Source organism: Pteropus medius, unplaced genomic scaffold (genome assembly GCF_902729225.1).
Source record: "Pteropus medius unplaced genomic scaffold, Ma_sr-lr_union100, whole genome shotgun sequence".
In the NCBI taxonomy this organism is placed as follows: Eukaryota; Metazoa; Chordata; class Mammalia; order Chiroptera; family Pteropodidae; genus Pteropus; species Pteropus medius.
Window position 1 is genome coordinate 11,870,006 of NW_024349797.1, and position 23,236 is coordinate 11,893,241.

Here is a 23,236-nt window from a genome sequence, read left to right on the forward strand (position 1 = left end):
CATTCCAAAAGATGCTTAGTTTTACAGAAAAACATGATGCTATTGAATAGCTGTCAGTGGGACATGCACCTTGAGTTGTTGTTATAAGTGAGTCAAAACATTTGCACTAATTCCTCAACTTTTTAATACCTGATTCCGTTTTAGCCAACAACATGAACATAGAAGTTGAGTAGAGATTCAGAGAAACTGGGCTGCTCAGGAACAAACCATTTCTCTAGGGAAATGAAACCAAGTGTTGGCTTCAGTAGTATTAGGCTCTAACCAATAGCAATAACTAATCATAGGTAAACCTAGTAGTAAAAGCATCTTACACTTGTGTGTTAATAGCTTATATGTTTCTGATGTATAGATTACTTGGTTGGTTCTCCCAAGAAGTAGGCCCACATGCATATGACCTTATTTGTCCTTTTGATGACACAAGGCAGAAAGATTATGATTACAATCACAAAGCTTACAAATAGAGAAGCTTAAACTAAAATATGTAGTTCAGATCCTATATCAATTTTTCCTCCATGTGACATTATGCAGTTATAGACATATTAAAAAACAATGCAATTGACCCTTATAAATAAACTCTTAGAATTTTCATGGTTTTGTTACATGAAAGTTCTCCAGAGGTTTATTTGAAATTAAGTATTAGAGTATTCATGATTATGGAACAGCAATGAATAAACAAAATGTTGATAATTTGTTTCATGCCACCTCTCTCTTCCTGGATTAGATGATGATGGAAACCCTAAAAAAGTTTATACATTGGGCACAGAAAAATGTTGCTTTAACTTCTTCATAAGGGCATTACATATCTTTGATTTTCTCTAATTCAAAATAATTCATGTCGTCTTGTTTTAGATGTTATTTTAAAAATGACCTAGCAACTAATGTTTTGGGGGAACTCTTCCTAGAGTTGTCTCTTGGAGTCATTTCATGGGTCAAATGTGATTTTTCTCTCAAAAAACTTGGAATGGTTATTAAGCATCCATTTTAGTTAATATTTGTGGATGCAAAAAGCTCTTTCTCATTTCTCCTTTTTTTGTCTTTCTGTATGAAAAGTTAGGAAATAAACATTTTTCTTATCTCCAAATTCTGGAGCGGACATTGTACTAAGCTCTGGAATCAGATAAGGATATTTATGCAAATATTAATGAAATAAATTAAAATAAAGATATATTTGCACTTAATATTCTATAATTCTTAAAATGAACAATTCTCCAAATAAACAAGCTAAAGATATACTAATAAAGTAAATAACAAGCAAAGTAAAAATTCACAAGCAACAATACTTCATCTTTCTTTGTAAGAACAGTTCATTTTCCATTTCAATTGACACAAATATAAAATGCTCCTTTAACTGAGTATCCATATTGATTTTCCTTTATGATCCATGCATCTTTTCCATGACTCCATCCCCTCACTAAGACCACACGTAAGTCAAAATCCATCTATTCTCTAGAGTAGTTTCAATTTTCATGATGAATCAACACAGTTTTTGACCAGAATACCAACAGCAATTTTCTTCTTTGTCTCTTTTGACAAGTAATTGTATTAGCGCTATAAAAAACAATCCTCATTAATCCACATTGTTCTTTCAAAGCCAGAGCTTAAGATTTTATGTTAGATGTTGACTGACCATGCATCTCAAATACCCTTTTATTGTATTGAAAAGGTTCAGAGGATGTTACTCATAAATGAGCACCATACCTTGGAAAAAAATGTGTTTAAAAAGATAGCATAGATGCCTGGGTGAGACCTGAATTAAGCAGGCATTTTGAGAGTGTGAACATTTACATTTTCAGCACATCTAATTAACCTTGTAGGTATTACATTTCAGTCAATTCAAGGAAACTCATACACATGCATGAAAAAATCATTGCCACAATGAAATGGTGAGTGTTTCACATTTATACCCCTAGAGGCAGTTTTCTTTTTTCAGAATTAAATATGCATCAAGCTGCATGTTAGAATCCACTTGTAACTTTTCCAGTACTTCTTCCTTTTCCTCATATCTTTTCACTTTTAACTCCTTGTGAGAATGGGAAAAGAACCATGGAAGAAAAATTCTGACCATATTCTCAACCACAAACATAAAGAAAATATAGTATTCAGACGTTGCAGAACTTTGTTTTCATCAAATTCAATCCATTACAAATTCATGCCTCCACTTCTGGTCTAGAAAGCAATACTCAACGTTCACAGTAAAAGCTTTTCTCAATATTTCCAACATAGTATACAAATAACATCAACGCATGCTCATAGAAAGCCCTATTTATATGATACTTCCTAAATTGACTCTTGAAGGGGTAAATGACCATTTGGAAAGTTCCTCCCACTTGGCTATGTAAATTTTAAAGTCATCTTGGGGTTCAAAATCAGACTTAATAATATAACACTCATGGTTTCTTGTATCATAAATCCCAGATCACAAGGAAATAATATTTTCTAAATCTGTATATGCAACTATGGAGTTCAGAATGCAAATAATTCAAAATAAATCCATTTCGAATTTTAAAAAAAAAACTGATTTCTTCAAGCGAAATCTCTGGTGCTTTTAATACTTTTAAATGACCAACTAACAAGAATTGCATGAGTACTTGGCTATGCAAATATTTGTCATTCGGATAGTCAAAAAACTGAATCACAGAATGCAACATTTATGGGATAAGCAGTCTGTCTATACTGTCCAAATAAGATATAAGACAACTTCCTCATAAAGAAAATGTAGAAATTGCACATACACACAAGCAGAGGAGACCATTTCTTCACGACTGATTTGTTGGTTTTAACATTTGTTCACTTTATTTGGATTTTGGTGTTGCTAATTCGATTTTGCTTTTTTTCTAGTGATTTTATTTTTACTTAACTGTAAGTAGGGGCTATTAACCTTTTTGATTACCTACATTTTAGTTCCAAAGCTAACATCACTTTTATTTTCTCCAATTGTCCGTTAAAGAAATCCAGGATTAAACATATGGTGTCAACATTTCTCTGAAACAATGAAGCACTCAAATACTTTCAAATATTAAAAAAAAAAAAAAGAATAGAGAAGAGGCTATATAAAACTGAAAGCAAACAAGAATTTCCCCCCGATCATAAAGTGAAAAAATACTTTATCTTTTCAAATTTTAGACAAAAAAAAAAATCTATGAGAGAAATTATGTCTGTTTAATATCTTTGGCAACTGTTCTGTTTTGCTCTTTCCTTCTCTGTTTTTCTAAGATGAATCCAGTGTACACATCATAGAAGTAAACACTATATTCTGCAGCTACCATATTACACAGCCATTTGTATGATAATTTTCCTTGAATGCAATTTACTCTTTAAAAATGCAAATTGTATAATTACAGCAAAAAATGTTCTCTATGTGTAACAACCTAAAAAGTGCATAAGGATGCTATAAATTTTGCAGAATAATGGCTTTACATATGAAAAAGAAAGTATACTATGTTAGACAAGTCCATTATGGAAGAAAAACACACTAAGTTGAAAATCTTTAGAATTAGAAATTTCTCAGTTGTTGTTGATCACTCCCCAGAGCCACACCCTAACTCTTCCAAAAACTGTCATAAAGGATAAAATGTTTTCTCCCTATCTTAGGTTACCCAAACTATATTAATTAGATCAAAAGTGATGTTAGAAAATATGAAATTAAGCAACTACCTGAAACATAGGCAATAAAACATCAAAAACAAAAAAAGCTATATTCACAATTCTACAAATAGTTGAAAATAGGGACTTCAGTAAATACATGCGCATACCTCGTATATATATTCTGTATATGTCTTTTTTCTTGACAATTTTTTATGACTTGAAAGAAGTAAAACAATGAATTCCTCTAAAGCAGAGTGTCCTCATAAACAACAAAGTTAGTAATATAAGAGCTAAATTTTTCCTGAGCACCAGCTATGTGCCAGGCTCTGTGCTCAGAGTGCAATAAAGATCCTTTACAATTTCCAGCTGGAAGGCATGAATAGCATCTCAATATACAAATAAGAACTTGAGACTCAAAGATGGTGATTAAGAGGTAAGTCGCAATGCTCAGATTTAGCTATACATATCTGATGCCGCGGTCTGCACCCATACTGTTCTACCTAATTCCTCCCATAGGGAGGAATTATTTGGCATATGCCTCTGTCACTCACATCTGATAAATAGAAAAGTTAATTCATTTTCTTGCCTAATTGACAGAGGAGCTTGAAACATATAATCTTTGAAAATTAATGTATTATGTAAATGTAAACCAGAAACTTTTACAAATGATTATTTTTGATGCATAAAGCTTAAAGGATTAATTGTCTTTGAAATCAAACACAAATCATTAAATCCTGAATCTATCATTCAATAGCTATGTAATCAGGTGAAGAATCCTTAAATCAGATGAGACTAATTTTCCTCTTCTGTAAAATGGGGATAGAGAGTATTATAGGATTATTGGGAGAACTGAAACAATGCATGGAAAACAAATTGGACTGTAGTAAATTCTAAACATATTGTATCTATTATTACTTTATGAATCAGAAATATATCTGAGTACAAAATCAATACATAGTATCTTGTATGCATCCCTTATTTGTATATTCCTTTGATATGTAATGTCATCTGTTTATTGAGTGAAAGAGAACCCTAAATTTTAATAAACAAGAAAGTAACTAAACATAATCCTTTTTTCCTCCTAATATCAGATCTAATTAAACATGGATTAACTATATTACAGATAGTCATTCTAGCTATGGCAAATTTGTAAAATGCCATCTTGAGTCACATTTATCTCACATGTATAATTATATGTTAAAACATGGTTTGCTTGGTGTCAGTTTCAAGTGAAGGACCAAGAGAATAGGAGGTACCCACATATGTGTTGCCAGACCACCTATGGCGAACTTGCAAAGGAGTTGTGGGGGAAAAAACAGTTCTGTGACACTTAGATGATAATCATACTTCTAGCCTATAGGTGATTACAGAGTTTGAGAAAATAGATTTAAAAAAGAATACTTTGGAGAGAGATGTACTGTGGGTGCCACTCCTTTGCAGCAGAGTGGTTACTCCCACCACATGTCTTATGAGAAGGGCTTCAAAGCAACCATGCAAAAAACTTGATATGTATTCTCTACGATTATAGGGACAGAGGAGTGATGTTTGATAGACAACTACAGAAAATAAGGCCCAGAGACTTGCTTGATGATATACACATCTGGAGTTTGTCAGGTCAAAGGGTGCAAGAGTCCCTTTGGACCAGATGTGGGTCATATGTGCAAAAACCAGTCTGGGCATACCTTAATTTCTGTTCAAGAAGGTCATCTTGTAAGGAAAACTCACAAAACAACTGCAGTCATTTTTCTCCTGGTCTGAGGACAAAGCCAACAGAGGGTCTATAAAATTATAGAGCCAAGAGAATGACCAAGATGTCAAGCTAAGAAGATGCTTCCAATGCCTGACTAACCTCTGGTCTTCAGAGAATAAGTATTATCATTACCTAAACCAGTTTTGGCCAGGAGTTTTGTTTATTATAGTCAAAAGCCTCATAACTACTAAATATCTAATCTACAGGATTGGTGTGAGAATTAGTGGACATTTATGAAATGCCATCAGTTATGTCTTTGAGTATAGTTGACAGGTTAACTAGATAAATAATAACTCTTAATTAAGGTTTATGATAGAAAGGAAGGAGAGAAGAAATGAAGAGAATGTAAGTGAATTGAAATATATTAAGATAGATAAAACACATATGCAGAAGTAAGTAATAAACATTTTAATGTTTTAAATGCTACAACAAAACTATGTTTCCAGAGGAGGGAGAGATGATTTCCAGCTGAAGATATAGTTGATTTTTTTTTTTTTTAGAGATTAGACCTTACACAATCATTGGGGGAAGGAGTGTTTGGAAAGATTTATGCAAGGCTGTTGACTCTGTATCTGAGGTTGAACCTGAATTTGCAATGGATCAGCCAGGAGAGCATTTGAAGAAAGTGAGACCTGAAGTGTGCTAAAATAAGGAAAAACTGGCATCATCGTTGATGAACAGAAACACACAGGACAAACTAAAACTTGTGTCTGTCTCTCTCTTCGCCAACCTTGTTGATGCAGGAAAATTTCCATGGTGTCTGGAACCTTTGACCACAAACTGGCACATACACTTGAGTCTAGACTCAATGAAACTTTAGAAGCTCTAGCATATTTCTGGTATGAGTTGGAGGAGCCAGAGTTCTGGACACTGCCCTATGCCAAGCACATGAGCTCACTGTTCATAGGCATCGTGTCATATCAGCAAAATGTCTAACTTTCAGAAATTAAAAATGACTACTGTTTCACTTTCAACTTTGAAATTGCACACAAAGTTCACTTTTGGCCAACCCTAGTGCAAAGCCACATAGGGAAGGGCATTCTGAGAAATATAATTGTAGCTTAGCTAAATGACAAAGCCACCACAGTTAACATCTTTCTTATTAGAATCATTTAATAGCATTTAAATATTAAAAGATTTTATATAAATGACCAAATATTTGGTCATTAAAAGCAATTGGTCATTAAAATTATGATCACTAAAAGAAAATGATCATGTAGATATAGACAAACTGATTTTAAAGTTTATACGGAGAGGCAAAGACCCAGAATAACCAACACAATACTGAAGAACAAAGTTGGAAGACTGACCCTACCTGACTTCAAGATTTATTATAAATTAAGATTTACTTAATTTATGGTAATTAAAGTAGTGTGTAATGGCAAAAGAATAGACAAGTAGACAAAGGGAGCAAAATAGAGATTCTAGAAATAGTCTCACATAAATATAGTCAACCGATTTTTGACAAAGGAGCAAAGTCAATATAATAAATCAAAGATAGTCTTTTTCAACAAATGATGCTGTAACAACTGGATATATACATGCAAAAAAATGAATCTAGACACATATCACAGACCTAAATATAAAACACAAAAATATAAAACTGCCTGAAGATAACATACAAAAACCTAGATGACTTTGAGTATGGAGGTGGCTCTTTATATACAAAATCAAAGCATAATCTATGAAAGAAATAATTGATAAGCTAGAATTCAGTAAAATTAAAATTGCCTGCTCTGTGAAAGACAGTATCAAAAGAATAAGAAGACAAGCCACAGACTTGAAAAAATGTTTGCAAAAGACACATCTATAAAGAATTGTTATCTAAAATATAGAAAGAAGCCTTAAATGTCAACAATATGAGAATAAACCGCCCAATTTAAAGAATGAGCCAAAAACTTTAACAGACATTCCACTGAAGAAGATCTAGAGATGACAAATAAGCATATGAAAAGACCCCCTAACATCATGTCATCAGGAAAATGCATGTTAAAACAGCAATGAGATAGCACTGTACACCAATTAGAATAACTAATAAGAGCTCTCATTCACTGCTGGTGGGAATGCAAAATGATTATCCAAATGAGTTGGAAACATGTCCACACACATCTACAGTAAGCAGATGTTTATGTCAGCTCTATTCATAATCGTCAAAAAGGGGAAGCAACTAAGGTATCCTCCAGTATGTGAATGAATAAACAAATTGTGGTACATCCATACGATGGAATGGAATACAGTGGAAAAGAGAAATGAGCTAGCTATCAAGCCATGAAAAGACATAGAGAAATCTCAAATGCTTATAAATAAGTGAAAGAAGACAAAGGCTAAATACTGTATGATTCCAACTATATGTATGATGTTCTGGAAAAGGCAAAACCATGGAGACAGTAAAAAGATCGGTGGTAGCTAGAGGTTGTGGCTGAGCAGGAGTAAAGAGGCAGAATACAGAGGATTTTTAGGGCAGATGAAATACTCTTTAAGATACCGTAATGATGGGTGCATATTATTATACATTTGTTCAAGCCAATAGAATATCCAAACCCAAGAGTGAACCGTAATATAAACTATAAACTTTGTGTGATTATGATGTGTTGATGTAGGTTCATCAATTGTAACAAAAAATATACAGCTCTGGTGGGGTATGTTGATAAGGGGAAGTCTATGCATATTTGTGGGAGTGGTGTATGGGAAATCCCCGTACCTTCCTCTCAGTTTTGCTATGAACCTAAAACTGCTCTAAAAAAAATTATGTTTTAATTTTTTAACGAAGAGAGAAAATGATCACCTGAGCTGTCATTTATACATAACAATAGATTACCAGATCTGGGAGCGGCAGCCACCTTATATGAGTCCTGTTCTCTCCCGTTTGCCACCATCTCCATCATTTCCTGTCAACCTCCATCACCAAATCCCTGTCAGTTATCATTTAACATTACTAGGGACTGAATATTTGTGTCCTTCTTCATATGTCGAAGCTCTAATTTCCAATGTGGTCGTACTTGGAGGTGGGGCTTTGAGAGGTGACTAAGTTTCAAGGAGATCATGACTTTGGAGACCCCAGGATGGGATTGGTGCCTTTATAAGAGGAGGAAGAGTCCAGAATGTGCGCTCTCTCTCTCTCTCTCTCTCTCTCTCTCTCTCTCTCTCTCTCTCTCTCTCATATTCTGCAAGAATATGACTGTCTAAAGACCAGAAGAAGCTCCTCTCCAGAACCTGACCATCTGGAACCCTAGAAGCTCTCTTGAACTTCTAGCCTCCAGAACTGTGAAAAATAAATTTATCTTGTTTAAGCTACCCAGTTTGTGCTACTTGTTATCGCAGCTCAAGATAACTAAGATAACCATCACGCTTTTTTCAAGGCGTTAAATCTAGATTCCAAAGGGTTTTGCATTTGGGACCCTGTAATCTGAAGGAGATATCAGATTGAGTGTCTGAAATGAGTTCGCAGTTGACCAAAAAAATGTAACATATTTCAGGAAGAGTTATTGAAACAAATATTTTTAAACTCATAAGCAGTCTAGGTTTGGTGATGTTTGAAGTGTGAAAAAGAATTTGGCAAGATATGGTAGTTAGAAAGTAATTTGGGACCAGATGGCAAAAGATCTGGATTGCTGGTTTTATTTAGTAGACATCGGGAAGCAATTGAAGCATTTTAAAGAGGTGAGGGAAATGACCACGGTTATGGTGTAGGAAAATCAATCTAGAAGTTGTGTAACAGTGAATTAGGTGGGAGCAGAGATAGAGGTGGGGAATATCTGTTGTGTTGCAGCAATTTTTACTTTATTATCAATTTTTGCATGAAGACCAATCTGGTTATTCTTGCTGCCACTGAGCCACTGCCTTTGCCCCACTTTATTTTGTCACAGAATTTGAAGCTCTAGATTTATTTATCTCTGTGGTTGATGTATAGAACTCCAAGTTTTTCTTTGTTTAAAGGAAACACATTTAAGCTGGTATTCAAGTTCATATTCAACTTACCCAGGCAGCTTGGTTGCCAAGACTATTCTGGAAGTCTTGCAAGCACGTTCTGTGGCATTTTAGTATTGCTGCTTTCAGATCTTGGCTGGAAACCATAAAAATAATATTTCATTCATTATGCTGTAGAAGAGGTCCTTGGAGCTTCACAGAGGGGATTTTATGGAGATAGCATCACATTCCTATGCACAGTAAGACACCAGATTGACAAAGAGTTAAATTATGACAGGGGATATCAAAGAAATGATAATATTACACTATCACCAAAGAATCGTGAGGTCTCAGGTACATCCTCTAAGTGACTGATTGAGAGGGAAATTATTCAAACTAATCAGACTGGGAAGACACTTTACTTCCTTTCTGGGAACACTTGTGCTTACTCTGAATAATAAATGGAATTGTGTCTTTCATGAGAAACCCCCAAATCACAATGAACTGAGGGAATATTACTTCATTGATTACATTTCAGAAAATAGAATGAGAATCAGACAACTCAAAAGCAACACTGGTACATATCCCAAAATCTCAAATAAATTCAAAATACCTAACCACTCAAAATAGAGGTTAAGAAACAAACAAACAAACAAACAAACAAACAAAACTTTGACTTACATTAAATATTACTGAGGCCTCATGCTCCTCTGGATCGGAAAGTTTGAGTGATGATTGAGTAAAACAATTGTCTTCTACTATGATATAGACATCATGTCATCTTTCTAATGCATGCATATCTGATTTAATTCTATTGAATTTTAAGTGACAGAACTCCAGCTAAAGGGTCAATAGATGTTATAAAGATGAGAATGCTTTGGTGTTTATAAAATCAATGTCGGGGTAGGCTGTGCACTGAGGCTCTCTGTTGCCATCTCTGGCACTTCCAAGCCCTTAATCCAACTGGGAGAATAGTACCTGTCAGAATTCATCTCCCTACAGAAAAAAAACTATTTCAAGGAGGAACAGAGACCTTATTCTATAACCAATGGCCAATTTCACTTTTGTATAAGCAAACCTACCGATAAGAGTCTATTCTGCAGATTTCCGGTCTTAAGTCTATTTGCTTTTTTTCTATCCTTACACCTGATTTGAACCACAAATCCAGGCCAATTAGTAATGTATAATCAGAGTGTATTAGTCAGCTCAGGCTGCCATAACACCATAACACAATATCTCAGGCTGTATGGCTTAAACAACAGAAATTTATTTCCTCACAGTTCTGGAAGGTGAAAAGTCCAATATCAAGGTAATGGCCAATTTGATTCTTGGTGAGGATCCTCTTCATGATTTGCAGATGGCTACATTCTCACTGTCCTACATGGCAGAGGGAGGGAGGAAGAGAGAGAGAGAGACAGAGAGACAGAGAGACAGAGAGACAGACAGAGAGACAGAGAGACAGAGAGACAGAGACAGAGACAGAGACAGAGACACAGAGTGGGAGAGAGAAAGAAAATTTCTCTTCTTATAGTATCACCAGTCTTATCAGATTAGGGTCATACCCTTATAACCTCATTTAACCTTAATTACCTTCTAAAAGCTCTTTTTCCAAATGCAGTTACATTAGTTTCAAGATATAAATTTTGGGGGCATGCAATTCAGTCCATAACACACAAGAAATTACTTAACTTCTAAGCCTCAATGTCCTCATATTGAACATCAGGATACTGACATCTTCTTCAAATGGTGTTGTCCAGAACAAATGAGAGAGTGCACTTTAACAACTAATAGGTGCATGATAAATCTAAGCTTCCCCAGTTAGATGTCCATACTAAAAATCAAAGCACCCAGTTAGATGTCCCTGCTACCCCTTAACCTGTACTTTGGCTACATCCCTGTCTCTGCCCTTCTGATGGGCTTGCATTCTTGGCCAGCATCTCCAGGCCCATTACTGCCAGAATTAGACCTCTGAATATCTACCCAAGTCCTTTGCTTGTGCCTAGAACTCTTTGCCTGTTTACTAATTGTTAGCTACGCCTTCAAAAGCCCCATTATAGATAAAATATATAGATATAGATCAATATATATACGAAATTCCTATTCTCACCTATGTGCAGTTTGTCCTTTCCCCACCTAGCCAGCGGTCACTTCAAACAAGTCTTGGAGTCAGATCCCAGAAGGGCTAACCCAATATTTTTAAAGGAAGAAAGGAATATATTTAATACCTGTATTCTTTCTATTTGTCTGGTCCTATCTTACTTTTTGTTTTCATCCTATTACCTGCTGCTTTCACCAGACCTCTAGATCAACAGTTCTTTACTGATAACATAATTGTTCCAGAGATGCTTTTGTGCAATTTCAGATATAACGCTTCATTTATGAAGAAACTCAGCTCAGCGTATAAACATAAAACTCCTTTATATTTTCAAGAATTGCTATACACTGTGCACTGTTGATTCTTTAACCTTTCCTACCGAGACACTTGTGATGCCTGATACAGCAACTGCTTTCCGGTTTCTAAGACACACATGGTCTCATCTAATTTTTACAAAAAACCATATGGGCACTGAAGCACAGAGAGGCAAGTGACCTGCCCAAGGTCACACAGGTAGACAATGGGGAAGCCGGAATTTGGACTCAAGCCAAATGTCTTCAGAAGCCACACTTAACCATTATCACCTTGAGTCAGAGGGAAGAGCGGAGTCATGTAACCAGTATCCATTGAATTGTCCATAACCTTGGCCGTCTCTCCCTGGGATGGCATACCACCTGTCACATTTCATGCCAGCCCGTGAGTGAATGTTCATGAAGCAATTTTATATTCTTTCTGGACAGTTTCCATCTGCTAGAAAATGATGCTAAGAATATGGTTACCAACAGTCAGGTTTCTGCCTTATGGATTAAATCTGACTAGAAGCAGCAGATTATAAAATTCTCAACTCAAAGCCTGCAACTTCTTGTTATTTAAAATCTTTTTTTTCAGAGAAATTAATTTCATAAAGATGCCTCCATGATGACATTTTTAGAGAAAAACTTAATCCGTGCATTTTAGCTTTAAACTTACATGGTATAAACAAAATGCAGAATTAGCCTGTTATTTTTGCATTCACGGAGGAGCATAAGAAATTCTCTTTCTCTTAAGTCTCAGACAGATTGGCCACTAAAACAATCTTGGATTCACAAGAGATTCAGCAGAACTGCTTGAGAATTAAGCCTTAGCATACTCACGATGAGAGAAATACTGTTTTGTAGAACTACAGGCATATTGGGAAAGAGGAAAATGAGAGACAAGACACAAATGGCATCTCGATTCAGCTTTTTCAGAGTCTTGTCTTATTCACACAGCATTCCTCAGAGGCTTGATATTTGCTTTCTTATTGAAAGAAATGCACACAACCATAAAAGGAAAAGTCTGCCTTTAAGCGTTATTCAGGGGAAAATATAGCAGAGATCTGAAGTCAGCTTTAAGTACTTAGGTGGCATCTTCAGTCATTAATATAATGTAAATGCCCACCACTATATGAACAGTAAAGAAAATCAGGGTAATATGGTAGAAAACATATGAGGATGCTGGAATCTTTCAGTTTTAGTCCAGTTTTAAGCTGTCTGCATCTGAGTTTTTTATTTCTAATATAGGGATTTATCTCATGTAGTTCTTATGAAAAGCGATGAAAGATCTCACAACCCTCATGGCCTTGGAGAGGTAGCATAGTATAGATTGAAGGCAAGACTTGGGAACTAGAATGTGTTCAAATCTCTCCTTACTCTCTTACTTACTAACTGTGTGAGTTCAGGAAAGTTACTTTACTGCCCTGGACCTATAAAATTGAGTTGATAATAATAGTGCCTACCATATAAGATTATTATGAGGATTTAATGAGAAACCAATTGTAAAGTGATTGGAACAGTGCCCAGATCAGAGTAACTACTATGTAAAATTTTGAAAAATAACTAGTATGTTGGCTATTAACAGTCTGACATTTCTCTCTTTCCTCTAATTCCAGAAACAGCATCCCATTTTTGCTTCTGGAAATGTCACCACCTGTCTTTGAAAGCAATCTTAGTGATGCTGCTAATCCAGGTGCTTCAACCAATTCTGGCTGAGAGGTAAGAATGTGACCTGAGCTAGGCTAATCAAATATTCTCTCCCTGGAACTTGACTCATAAGCAGACACCACACAGGCTGTACTGAAATTTATTCATCTTTACTAGTGTACCCTAAAGATAGTCCTCAAGAATTACTCAGTTAAGATTTCCAAGGTGGCCTTAGTGTCTGCCCAGTCTTTACCTTATTCATCAATTCTACGAGCCAGCCTCTATCCTTTCAATAAATCAGCCCCTCTTTCCTTTAATTTGTTCATGCTACTTTTAATCAAATACTCTCAAATGTACACAATGATTTTTATTCATTATTAGAATCAAAGTAATTATTCTAAATTGTTCTTCCATACTGAGATTAATTTAATTGTGCAAAATTTAGTTATATCAAAGTGACCCACCCAAATCAGTATATGTTTGTGTTCATTTAAGCTCCAATGAAAGTATGTTGTTCTATGTTACACTGATATCCATCCATGGCAAGAGAAAAAACTATATAACTATAATCTGACGAGGATTAGAAGTATGGATTACTGTAGAGAGATGTCTCCATGGTGACCAATCCTAGCCATGGGATCTAAGAGATAAGCCTGGCCAATTAAAGACCCAGGCTTGGCTCTTGATTCCCTGAAAGTCTCAGGGGTTCATAAAACTAGATGAAAATTCAGAGATGGAGAAGAGTGAAGTCATTGATACCTCACACATTCTTGTTTGCTGTTATGCCTCTTTTCTCACTGCTAAAAGACAGAAGAAAACATAGCAGAGAACAAACTATAACATGTTTAAATAATTCGATAATGGATAATTGGACTTTGAAAAATATACATATACAGCATAATAAATTTCTAATTGCTAATATTCCAGATCTTAATAGAAAGTGAATAACTTCATACTGAGAAGTTAGAGATCATGTGGTGAGCAATTTTGAGGAAAAGAAAAAGGGTCTTTTCTGGACTGTTTAAATCATTTGTCAAAAATTATAAGGAAATCTATAAAGATAGAAAATACGTTAGTGATTGCCTAGGGCTTGTGGAAAATGATGGCGAATCAGTATAAGACGCCTTTGGGGGATGATGAAAATGTTCTAAAATTAGATTGTGATGATGGTTACACAACTCTGTAAATATACTGACAACTAATGAATTCTACACTTTAAACAGGTAAACTTTATAGCATTTAAATTATTCCTCGATAAGTTATCTTTTTTTTAATTACTGTCTGAATTTTCATCTTTACAGTGATTGAAAAATTTCAGCAAATGAAAGTAGCAGGCTTAGGTTAGATATGCCCAGAATAGGGTGGAGAACATAAAGATCAGTAAAATGCACTCAGGTCAAAATCCAAGTTTAGTACCAGACGGCTAATGGAAACCAGGTGCTGGATTACAAAAGAAACATGAGGCTGAATTAAGAAGAGGATGAACATCGGACAAAGCAGGAACAAGTTCAACTTAACTTGTTACCCTTATCAACTGAATGTCATGGTCTAGTGGCCATTATCTACCTGTCTGGTATAGAGTCTAAGAGCACCTTTCAGACAAAAAGTACCCAGGATTCTTACAAGCATCCTTCATAGTTTTCTTACTTTCTTATCTCAGTCTTAGTAAGTGCTCTCAGGCTGTTGACAGCAGCTAGCAAATTATCTGACTGTGGCTACATAGACCATACACCATAGACCATATAGAAGAATAGGAGCAGCCAGGTGTTTCAATGTCCAATTGATATATGAGGTTAATTGATAAGGGTCTTCTTTCTTTTATGTTACTAGGTATCCACAGCTACCAGCTCTTAATGTGAAGGACAAAACCCTGCTGATCATTTACAAATTATGTATTTGTCATATACTGAAGGGAATCTAAGAGATAAAACAAATGAGAATTTAGAAAATGATATCCAAGAAGGAAATAGTTGAAATTAGAATGTCTTATTTTTCTTCGTGGTTTAGTAAGTTCTGCTTCCACTCACTAGAATTTTTTTTTCAGAGCTTAAGGAGGATTCAAACACAGTCAAGTTCATAAAGTTCTCAGCTATTTTTTCCCGCTAGTACACTTGCGATCAATGGCACTTAACACAATTCACATTTTATGGGACATGTGCAGAGAAGCTGCAAAGTACAGGCAATTCAGGCCTCTTTTCCTTTCAAGAAATTTGCCAGGTGGGAGGAGAGTGAGAATTATATCGCAGAAATACTCTAAACAAACATATAGTAAATATAAATCATTAACAAAAGTTAACTCCTATCAGTAAAAATTAATTTGAAATATGTCTTATAATTGATTTGTTCAAATACAAATCACACACAAATGTCATGTAAGTGCTTCAGAGAACCTTCAAAATTGTTCCTTCTCATAGGCTTATAGATGAGGAGAAAGACGATTCAGGGATTTTAGGTATTTTGCTCAAGTTTTATCAATCTAAATTAAAGTTGACTATTTGCAAGATTAAAGATGTCTCCCACTGCACAGTTCTCACTGCATTTAGGCCAGTGCATCTCCAAATTGAATGTGTATATGAAATACTAATCAATCTGGGAGTCTTGTTAAAATCCAGAATCTCACTTTGAGTTGTAAGGTTGTGCCTGTATTTGAAAACACCTCTATAATTTGCAAAGCACTTTACATAAGGTAACAGCATTTCATTATCATGACACCTACGGAAACAATAAATTATAAATGCAGTTTCATAAATGAGGATGTAATATATCTTATGTTGTACACTAAATGACAGATCAAGAATTCAAACTAGGAATCTGTGACTCTAAATCTTATGTCTTCCCTCCTACCCCCGACGATTTTTCTTTGGTAGAAACATATGGTAGAAACATATGTTCTAGGAAGGTTTCCTTTTAGAATCTTAGAGGGGACAATAACCATAACTTTTCTAAACATCTTCTTATTTTATTTATTTTTTCAATCTCTGAGATTTTTCTTGACATGTTTTCTATTTTTAAATATGACCCCAGTGTAACTTTTCCTATCAGTATCCATCATGGCCCCTTTCAAGGTAAAGTCATATTATCTCACCTAGGTTATTTACATATTTCTACATTGGTTTTGAATCTCTTCTATAGTCAGTTTTTAAGCCATGGTACATTAAACACATTATCTTCTCATATTTTATTTTTATCTATTTACTTTTAATTATATTTACTGGTTCCCTAAAACTTTCCTGAACTTTTCAGCCCCATCTTGGTATCAGAGTAAATAAAAGGCACACAGATACTCACAGTCCCAAGTTTCCTACGTTTGAATCAATAGAGCAAAACATTTCTTTGCTCTTTTTAAGGTCTTTTTAAAAAATAACAGATATCAAAAGGATCCAAAATAATTTTTTGATTACTTTTCATTTTGAGATAAAGAAGTAACAGAGGAAAAGAGAAAGGAAACACATTTGGAAGGCTAACTTACTATAATTACAACCTGAGATATTTAGTTACATATTATTTTATTAGGACCTTGGAAAAATATAAAAGATATACTACAGCCAATTTTTTCATGTGGCATTCTTAAAAATTCATAGCATCTATATTAACTTAAAAAAGACTTTCCTATTACTTGTAATAAAAATATTTTGCCATCCTATTAATGATAAAACATGACTCTCTACCATGAATATTTTATTTTTACAAGTACAAAAGAACATTGAGTGAAATAATAATCATTCAAGGAAACTCAGGAATGTAAAACAACATTTCTTGATTTGGGGACCATGTTTTCTTTCTGCTTAAATTTTCTGAAATAATGTGAAAGAAAATCTGCACCATCTATTCTGATCTGCGTGACTAGCTGATTCAGACCTATAACTTTGATGTCTCCATCTACAGTGGGAGGAAAGAAAACCTGAAACAGAAGAATTATAAATACCCCAGAAAGATCATCCATTCTGAGATATGCAGGAGGTTATTCACCACATTATTGTTTTTAAATATTTGCCACATCAGAGGCCAGCTCTAACGGTATCACAGTATATAGCGCTAATCGAATCAAGGCACACAGGCCTCTGATTTGGGGAAAGTTTGTATTAAATGCTGATGAGACATCAGATTAGATCAAAGCAGTTCTAGAGCCGATGTACCTTCATTTCACATGTCCATTTTCAGAACTAGGATTTGATGCTGAGGTCACTTATTACTGTTACGATTTGTTCCAGGGTAAGGGTTTGCGTCTGCAAGAGAATTCACATTCATTCCAGTCTTGATGAATCCTTTTACTTTTCTGGAGACATAAGAAGAACCCAAAAAGTTGAACACAGGAACAAATCTACCGAAGAATAAAAAGAATCTAAATTCTAGGACAGTGATTCTCAATGGAAGCTAAATATGAGAATAAATAAAGAAATGTTTAAAAACTGCAAATGCTCAGGTCCCAACCCTGATCAGTTAAATAGGATCATCTGGGAATTTAAAGCTTTAAATCTTCTCAAATGATTTTAACGTGCACCAATTTTGGAGGCTACTTTAGAGACAATCTAGGTGTATAGTTAAAAAATAAAAATAAACCCAAAATAAATTGGCAACAGAGTTAGGAGAACTACCTTCTAATCGGAGGCTCTTTTTGCTCCAATGAGAATTACTGCAAATAAATTTTAAAGAGGATACACATTATATGACTGTTCAGCCAATTGCAACTGAAGAAGGCATGAGTATTAGCATGTGTTTCAGTAAGGTAGGGCAATAGAAATCAAATTTAAAACCCCAAGGGGAGGAAATCACCAGGGTCAGTGAAAGTTTGTAGCCAGGGGAGATTATGTCACATATTTACATTATTATTTAATTGTATGTTAAACAGGATTTGTAAAATGAACTACAAATTCAAATACCCCCACGGAGGCCTAGTGCTAAAAACTTTCATCTTAGGTTGACACGGATTAGAGATTTGAAAGCCCACTTCTCCCTTTACCATGTCAAATTATAAAAGAAAAAGTAAAATGCTGATTTGGGTCTCTAATGAAAGGTAACTGTGCAGTTATTGGAAACATACTTTCACTGCACAAGCGGATCTGATTACAGCACAGAGCTAGGCTTGCTTCTTCCTACCTTAAGGTTTTGATGGTAAGATTGCTGTTTACTTTCATCTGGTTTTCATTTGAAAAATCCCATCTGTGCTGAGCCTGAAAGAATTGTAAAAATACTAAAGTTACAAGCATTTAAGTAAGGTGAACAGAATTTCCTGGGTTTACTTTGCTAAAATGATGTTTAAAGAAGATTTGGGTGATGTAGGCTGTGAGACCACTATAATATACCTGCTATTACTAATTATGTGTCTGAGATGAGATGCAAAGCAGAACTTCAACCCCAGAGGGAAAGGAAAAAATATCCTGGCAGCATTAGGCACTTATACTAAGTATGGACATTTTCAAAAGTGAATGTATTATACTTAAACTAATTATGTAAAACTTTGGACGATAGCATATTTACCTGCCATTTTATATTATAATTTAAATGCTTTTTTGCTACACACATAAAAGATGTAAATAACGGCGTGGAGGAGAGAATGTTTCCATATTTCAAAAGAACTAAAAATCAAATTATATCAAATAAACCAGAAAGTTCTTTTACATATTACTCATAAAGGGTCAGGTTTGCTATGAGAAAACAATGTGTAGCTTAGTTACTCTGGCATCAGCAAATGAAGTGTGTCTCAGAGAAAAGAGGAGACATGAGAGAAATGGAAATGTCAATGTTAGATGTGAATGTTTTAAAAGACATCTCAGGACTAGGTATCACAGAAGTAAGGGAGAATGTGTTATACACGACATCTGGGCAAGCAGGACGCAGTATTATCCACCCACTCCCACCGTAGGTACACCTGTTTCTATTAATAGAAATAATCCAGGCCAGATATTCGAAAAGATCACTTAGATATTTCTAAGGTGCCCATTTCATAGTTCAAAGGAGGCACTAAGTGACCATCTGGGCTTTGCCCAATTTTGGATGATCACTCATGGAGTGTTTAGATAAAAGTTCAGACCAGACATTGGTCCAAGAAACAGTAACTATGTTTAGGTGACTTTAATGCAGCTATTCTAAGTCCTTTGCTAGTTCTGCTTTGATGAATGGTTGTCTCCATATGCCTTTTTATGAGCGTAAGCCCAATTATAACTTCTAAAAGGGACCAAATTTAAGTTCTAGTTCCTGCCCAGTTGTACAGTGTAGAATTTACAAAAGTTCCTCATTTCATTTCTCATTTCTCCCTTAGTCATTGCTTCTGTGAAGAATTACTCTAAAAATTTAAAAAAGAAAGAAAGAAAGAAGAAAGAAAGAAAGAAAGGAAGGAAGGAAGGAAGGAAGGAAGAAAAAGAAAGAAAAGAAAAAGAAAACACTAAAACTGCACTAAAAATATGGAGCCAAATCAAGGGATTCTGCTAGCTGAGTCTTTCCATCAGAAGTCAGATTATCTTTGACATTTTCCTTCTATGGCTGGTACTTCTTACCAGTCACAACTCTGCTGTGTCACAGTCTCCAGATAAACTTCCTTGACTTCCCAATTCTGATAGATTCAGATATGCATATATCCCCATTATGTGTTCGTAATGATGCCACAAGTAGGCATCAATAAACATTTTGTGAATAAATCAGAATGTGAACAAATACTTAAATTGTATTGATTAGGCAGATGTATAGATTATTATATCTATTTGTAAGAGCTTTGAGATCCTTAAATATTCAGTAGAATCTTCAGAATTTTCATGCTTTCTATTGTCTTACATAAATTATTTTAGATTGACACTTAACAATTTTTGCAGTAGACTATTTTTAGAGCTGTTCTAGGCTCATAGAAAAATTGAATGGAAAGTACAGAGATTTCCTACATACCTCTTTCCCCTTACAGGCACAGCTTCTTCCCATTATGAATATCTCATACTAGAGTAGCATTAGTACGTTGTCACAATAGATGAACCTACAATGACACATCATAATCACCCAAAGTCTATAATTCACATTAGATTTCATTCCTGGTGTTGTACATATCACGGGTTTTAAAAACTATAATAGCATGCATCCATCATTGTCGTACCATACAGATTAGTTTTACTGCTCTAAAAATTGTGCATGCCCTGCCAAGTCATCCCTCCATCTCCCCCAACTCCCGGCAAACACTCATCTCTTTATCGTCTCCATAGTTTTGCCTTTTCCAGAATGTCATAGAGTTGAAATCATACAGTGTGTTCCCTTTTCAGAGTGTCTTCTTTCACTAAGTAATATGCATTTATGATTCCTTCATGTCTTTTCATGGCTTGATACTTCTCTTTTTTAGCACTGTATAATATTTTGCTGTCTGTATGTACCATTGTTTATTTATCCATTCACCTACTGAAGGGCATCTTGTTGACTTCCTAGTTATAGAATAAAGCTGTTATAAATAAAGCTGTTTCCCAGCTTTATTTTCAGCATTATAATCTCTCAAAAATATCCAGAAAGAGAAAACTTTGACAATATTTGATATGTATATTTAGCCACATCCTAAAATTTTATAAATGTTATTTTAGGTAATTTTAATAAAGTAAAAAAAGAAAAGGTGAGCTTTCCTCACAACTGGTCACTTCCCATCCTTATGTCTAAGCCTTTTAGATTTCCAAATAATGTTCCTGCAGGGAAAGCAAGGCCTTCTTGCTGTGACTCACTTTCTGGTACAACAGCTTGTTAGAGAACAAAATCGGAATTCCAATCAGAAATATATACATAATGTTTGAGTTATGTCCAGCTCTGCAAATGGAAGGGATAGAAAATAGCAAACATATTCCATTTACATAAAACAAACAGATTTTCCTCTATAAGAATCATCTATTAAAGGACTCTGCTCAACCAATTGGAGCTTCACACAAATCCAAATAAGCTAAATATCAGAGATTTGTAGAACCCAGTCCTCCTGGTTTCTGCAATATAAAATTTAATTTTTTAAGAGAAGAAATAAATCAAATTATATTTTTAATAAGTTTTTTATACTACCTGAAGCTTAGGAAGTTCTTTGAATATCAAATCAAACTTTATTCATTAATACTCAGAATATTAACCCATTGAAGGAAGAGTTTTGAAGATATTGATCGTTCTATCACAATTTGCATATTGTTGCAAATTGACAGTCATCTTTTTTTTGTCTTTCTTTCTAAGGCACGTAATATTAATACTGCAATATTAATCTTGATGACAGGAAATTATTTTATTCCACGAGTAAGACTTGAAGCCCAGCAGCTCAACTCCTCAATGCTGACATGTTTCATGAACTATCTATACATCCAGTTGATTTATTCCGTAATCTTTTTGGAAACATATGTCTACCTTGCCTGCCAATCAATGACTATTTTATTGAGTGCTCAGTGTGTTTGGAGGAGTGTGTAGTACTTGTCCTCAAGGGGCTTATAACACGTGATTGGATGTCTTGATTAATTTAACAGCTATCTAAACTAAGAATTCTCTTGTACTGTGTGCCAGTCCCTAAACTAAGCAGCTCTTAATTTTCTCAATATTCCAATGAGGTGCATGTTTTATTGCCATTTTACCAATGGGGAAATAAAAGCTCTGAGTCCAAGTTCTCATAGTTAGTAATGCTGGAATTCAAGCCCAAAATGTATGCTCTAAAAGCCAATGTGATTAATTTCACATTCTCTCCTATGCCAGCTGCCCTTAAACCTCCAAAGGAGGCTCCTTCTTCACCTTTTTCTTTTTTTATCACATAAAATAGCTCTTTTGCACTTAAAGTCCTTTACATTGGCAACAATAATCTTAGTTTATTTTTAGGCCACCATATCTTTGTGGAAGCTTAGCAGGGGCGGGGGGAGGGGGTTGGGGGAATGAAGCAAATTATCAAATACTTATAAAATGTTCAATATGTAGACAAGAGAAATTTTCGTTTGGTGGATATGCTGGAACCTTGAATTTTTACTATGTCGATAATGGAAATACACTCTATAATGAATAAGTGCCCATAATAGTAACAATAGCAGTAACAGAAGTTTCTCACTCTACAAACAGCATTCTCAACGAAGACATGTATTTGGATGATGTTTTGGTCTCAATTAAAAATAACGCATTGATGAAAATAGCAATATTATACTTCGGTATATTAGATTTCATCAAATCATCAAATATATAAAGGACAACAAGCTGAGTAGAAATGTGTCATAGAAATAAGATGCTAAGTAGGCATTCTAAGTGATCATTGTGGGCTCTTGGAGAAAGCTCTCCTAGCCACACACAGTCAGAGGGGTTCGTGCCTACGTATGTGGCTCAATAAGTTATTCTATAGCAAAGACTGATTGTCCTATAATTTGTTTCTTCCTTTTAAAAGAGTACTTATTGCAAAAGTAAACAACTTAATTGTTCAATAAATATTTGCTAAACACATTATTTAATGATTTGGCAAGAGCTTTTGTAGCACTTACTATGTGCCAGTATTATTCTAAGCTTTTCTACAAATATAAATTATTTATTCCTCTTAACAACCCAGTAGTTTTATTTATTCCTTTAACTTCTTTAGTCCTCGTAACAATAGGTACATAATTATTGTACTTATGATTGAGGAAACTGAGGCACAACAAAGCTAAAAAACTTAGTCGTGGCCATTTAGCAAGTAGCAGAAATCCAGCCCTGGAATTCATGCTGTTAACTATTATACCATGTGCCTCTCACCTTCTAAGGAAACTGTCCAGATTGTTTAGGCTTAAAGAAGTACTGTGGTGGGGAGCCAATTTTTTGTTATGATACAATAAAAGAAAAAGAAAATATTTTATAGCAACATTTAAAAAATTCACAAGAAAAATAATTTATTGGGTCATATATAAAATATGTATGTCTTTAAAAATGTAATGATGTAAGAGTCAGACCCAGTTGGTCAGACAAATAAACATGAAAAATTCTTCACTGCCTCTTAGCCACAGAAATGTTAACATCTAGGTATAT

At 34.7% G+C, this 23,236-nt stretch overlaps 1 long non-coding RNA gene across 1 annotated transcript in view; it reads left to right on the forward strand.

Moving 5' to 3' along the window:
• Positions 1–15,183, forward strand: part of LOC120619583 (uncharacterized) — a 343,052-nt gene extending 327,869 nt beyond the window's left edge. Inside the window, exons 5-6 of the long non-coding RNA XR_005657564.1 lie at positions 13,246–13,348; positions 15,107–15,183. This is a non-coding gene — a long non-coding RNA (uncharacterized LOC120619583). The remainder of the gene's footprint in view (positions 1–13,245; positions 13,349–15,106) is intronic.
• Positions 15,184–23,236: the final 8,053 nt, after the last annotated feature.